Source organism: Wyeomyia smithii, chromosome 2, assembly GCF_029784165.1.
Source record: "Wyeomyia smithii strain HCP4-BCI-WySm-NY-G18 chromosome 2, ASM2978416v1, whole genome shotgun sequence".
Lineage (NCBI taxonomy): Eukaryota > Metazoa > Arthropoda > Insecta > Diptera > Culicidae > Wyeomyia > Wyeomyia smithii.
In genome coordinates, this window is record NC_073695.1 from 11808557 (window position 1) to 11813239 (window position 4683).

Genomic DNA, 4683 nt, shown 5'->3' on the forward strand with positions numbered 1-4683 from the left:
CGTTGTTCTCCAACTTCAAATGTTTGTAACTCGTTTAGTTTCCTTAATTTCCTTGGTTTTCGTAGAAATCGATAAGAAAATTTAGTTACGCTTTCATCGAAGTGTGGATAATTGTAGTTTTTATGACATGGATTATTGCATCACTAAATAAAAAGGTCGAACTAGGATGTTTCGAACGCAGATTTCGAATAATCAGAGATAAACACAAAGTCAAGTAATTTCTGTAGATCTAGCATCTCTAGTCTGGATGTTTGTTGTACTTCGTATTTCATGTCCTTGGCAATATTACTATAGAGATAAGTGACTTATCACCTACGCACACTAGTGAACCCGTGTAAAGTTGCTTTTGTTTCCTCCAAACTGTAAATCATCGAATTTCGTTGCTTCGACTTTTATCACGTAAAAAGTGGCATTTTTGGTCGATTATGTTCAGCAGCTTCTTCCGATTTCTGATCACGAATGAAAAAAAAATTATTCAGAAACAAGTTTAAAACATATAATGAGTGTTCAACTGAATATTTGTCCTGCTGCTAAAAACATAGCTTTGCAAACAAAACAGCTATTCGTAAACATTTCCCTCAACCAGTTGCACTAACACGTTCGTACGTAAAAAGGTCTATTAAGAGTACGTGTTATGCCTATCATCGTGTTATCCGTGGTTGCGTGCATATTCTTAAATTCAGCGTTCATGGGAAGCATGAAAATAATTGGTTTCAGATACGAAATATCAAATTTTGGTTGTTCAATAGTTACTTGCAGACTTGTCGTTTCTCCTCAGAGAATTACTATCGTGTAGGAGAATATCTTTCCCTGCGCAAACTACTGCTCTCACACTGGTGGGTAAAGCGCACACTCGCTCTAAGAGAGCAGTGAGTCGTGTGTATTTGAGGAGCATGCAGAATAAACGCGTTGGAGTCTGAAATATCTCTCCAGAGAGTAAAAAATTGATGTGAGCTTTCCTATACGAAAATACGTTACTTACAATAACTACATAAAAGAACTCACTGCAGTGACTTTACTTTATGGCTAAAAGCATATATAAAATGAGGGGAGCATCTAGGTAAAAAAGTAGATTGCGTTGTTTGCTTTGAATCTCGAAACTAAAAAAGAAAAATTCCAGCCGCCCGTCACTCATGTTTGATCTTCGAATGTTATTCTCACTAGAGTAATGCAACACTCTTGCTTCGTTCAGCTGTTGTGTAAGCAGTGAGTGTATTAATTTCTCTGCGAGCAGTAGAGCAGTAGAAACACAGAACAACACATAAGTAAAAAGTTGCAAAAATCTGTTTCACGCAGCGCTCATGCTGGGCGGTGAATACTTTACTCTTTCTACATTTTGAGGAAAACAACAAACCTAGTTGCTTGAGCACAAAAACCGTACTTTTGCATCATTTTGAAAAAAAAAATCGTCTTTGGAATTATGAAACTATAATCCTGGATTCCGAATAATTATAAAAACCTTTAACTTTCCTTCAAGGTTCCATAAAAAATCGCTTCAGAAAAAGATATATCTTCACGGTTCCGATGAATTTACGAACTTTTCTCCAAACACTCTGTAGTGTTGTTTGGATACACTATTGCGTCAATCTTAGCGGCTATTTTATCCCAGGATTTCTCTGTTTCTGTAGCTTTCTGAGGCTCTTCTTCAATCTCCGCTTGAGAATAGGTTACTATTGTTGGGTTCGGAATTCGCGGCAAATGGAAAAATTCAAATATTTTCTAACAAAATTCATTGCGTTGTCAGCGTACAACTGAAGTGCTTAGTACAGCTGTAGTGGAAAATTATTAAATCTAGTCAAAAATTCATAAGACAAACGGAAATCAGTTGGGAGTTTTCTGTCCGTAGCTGCAAACCACTGTCAGATCAGGAATTTCTTAGTAAATGATAAATTTTATTCGTTCAATTATGCTGAGGTTGAGCATTCAATCAAAATGGTCATTTTAATCGTTTCTGTACATCTGGCATCTCTGGCCTGGATGATTGTTATATTCCGCATATTTGGCAATATCATATTGAAAATACGTGTCGTACTCAACATCATTTCATCCGTGGTTGCGCGTGGTACGTTTAGATTTCAACTAGATCAATGGTAGTGCATGGGAAGTATGAGAATAAACCCATACCTAAATCTTTTGACGTGAAAGGTTTGAAACTCAAGGTCGTTCACTTGTCAAAGTGGCCTTTTTCGTTAATCCAATATTTTCGAACCTCTTCAAATTGGCTAGCAGGTTCCACACTGTGGAACTTTTTTCAAATTAACTGCAAATATTCCGAATCACGATCACTAGGAGCACTCGATTCTTAGTGACTCGATTGTTAGCCATAGTCACAAAGCCTCTCATAACATTCTTATTCTTCATCTTCAGCCAGCAGCAGCACGTAAAAGACCGAGCCTGAGAAATAATGGCAATCGTAATAGTGTTGATGAAACGCAATTGTAAAAGTGTTGAGACGCATTCACTATCCAGGCTTCAAACCTAATGCAAAATATTTAGTGACTAAAAAAACTCTCGCTGTAGACAGGATTCGAACCTGTGCGGGTAGAACCCAATGGATTTCAAGTCCATCTCCTTAACCGCTCGGACACCACAGCAACTGATGCGTCGCTGGTTTGTTTCGCACAACCACACGCTCTGTTTCACAGCCAGCAGCAGCTGCCGCCGTCGCACCACAGAGCAAATGCCAACAACCTTCTCTCGTCATATAAAAACAAAAAACAAAATGAAGCAACATTCAGCGGTGCCTTATCAGTGGAAGTTTAATTTTCATCATGAGACCATCGCCATCGGAGGAGTCCCACCGACAATCAATTTGCATCGGAAGCATGAACTCTCGTCGCTTGTCTACTCCTCTCCTGGAGCGTTGCGGTATCCGAGAGCGATAGCCCCCAGGTGGCACCGGGACTCATTCTATCCGGGTGGATGACGCAGGCGAAGAATTTATTAAAACGCTTTAATTTTTAATGGCAATAGATATCACTTCGAGTGTGCTGTGCACTCTTTGTGATCCTATCTCATTCTCTCTCGATTCCGGTTAGCCACTATGACTTTCGAACAATACAAGCAGCAGTGGTTTCACTACGAAAACAGGCAACGTCCTGAAGAGTGATTTGTGGGTTAACTGGAGAGCCACAAATCGACGCTGGTTGCGAATCCCGGGAAGCGGATGGATTCCGATGGAGAAAAAGTGCAATGCTTTAGCCCGGGAGTCTTTGTCTAGGTGGTTCGGATGAAATTCCGTGTGTCATTAAATGAAAGTTTGTCATACAAAATTTTGCACCCGTTGCATATCCGAAGGTGCGATTCATGATAAACGTAATCAGCGTGAAAGCGGAGGAAAAAAGTTTTCATGTTTTGTCTGACAGTGACGATCAGCCGGGACCGTGGCAGAATCTGACTGTTGCATTTTCTTTTCTCGTTTATTGTTTTTTTTTCCTGTGTGTGGGTGTTGGTTGTATTCTCTCTGGAAGGAGGAATGTACGTGAAACAACTTTTGGCGATAATGTCTGGGGGTTGGTTTGAATTGATGTGGTTTCACACGAAATTGAATTTAATTAAATTTTCCCTGAGCTTCGTCGCTGCTGTCTCGTTCTGGATGACAATCGTGTGCAGCTGCAGGTTAGCAGGCGCCCAATGAATGAGTTTTGTCGAATGAGACACGTAACGACGGGTGTGTGTGTCGTTGAGTAATTTCGGTGGAAACATGTGATAGTTACGGAACGAGGTTGCAACCAGAAACGGTAGATTTCCTTCACATCTACAATTTCGCAGCATTGCTGTTATCTCGAGGATCGAGGTAGACTGATTTATTTGATTGGAAAATACCAGAGTTCTTGCTTTGAAATTGTAGTGTCTTCAATTCGACAGAATTTTTACGATTTTTAGTATTCAGTAGAGTTATTGGCAAATGTATGCCTACAGACAAATTTATTTAAGGTTATAATTCATCGCCCTTAAAATAGGATTTATTTTTGACATTCTAAACTTTTTCGGCATTTCTGATAATATTATAACCATATTTGCGGCAACTAAACATTTAAGTGTGCATTGGCGTGTTTTAGATCAAACTCATTGCCTAAATGTGTGCTTTAGGAATGAAAACATATCTTTTTTTCAACAATCTCACCCCGGCAGACGGTAGTTTTATATGGGAAACTCACTCAAATAATTCTTCATACAACTTTTTTACAAGATTTTCTGCATGTTAAAAAGCTTCTATAAAGTTATTAGTCATACCAAAATATATATTTTTTCTGAACCTTTTCAATCGTTATGGTTAAAAATAAAAAAGTCATTTAACCATTATCGGTTTACAAGGGTTAATTGAACTTCAATTACTTATTAGTTTGCTAGAAAACGCAGATAACTATTTGATATTCTAATAGCACGTCTATTCTATTTCCAAAAAAATATAAAACCATTGGTTTACTAGAGTCTGTTTTGGTATTCTCGATATCTGTTAATAAAAAAGGAAGATTGAATAAAATGTGTTAAACTTTTGCTAAAAATATACTTTTTTCGTTATTACACTTTTTACAGGTCGGACTTGATTATCCGGAACATAAAAAAAAATTCATTCCGGATAATCGAATCACAGAAAAAATATTCAAATTTGCGATTAACGAATATTAAATAAATATTTTTTTTTGTTTTACTTGTATGATACAGTGGCGTAACCGAAAA

At 37.9% G+C, this 4683-nt stretch overlaps 1 non-coding gene across 1 annotated transcript; it reads right to left on the minus strand.

Moving 5' to 3' along the window:
* Positions 1–2512: 2512 nt before the first annotated feature.
* Positions 2513–2594, minus strand: Trnas-uga (transfer RNA serine (anticodon UGA)). The gene has a single exon. It is a non-coding gene; the product is annotated as a tRNA-Ser (tRNA).
* Between the last annotated feature and the right edge of the window lie 2089 nt (positions 2595–4683).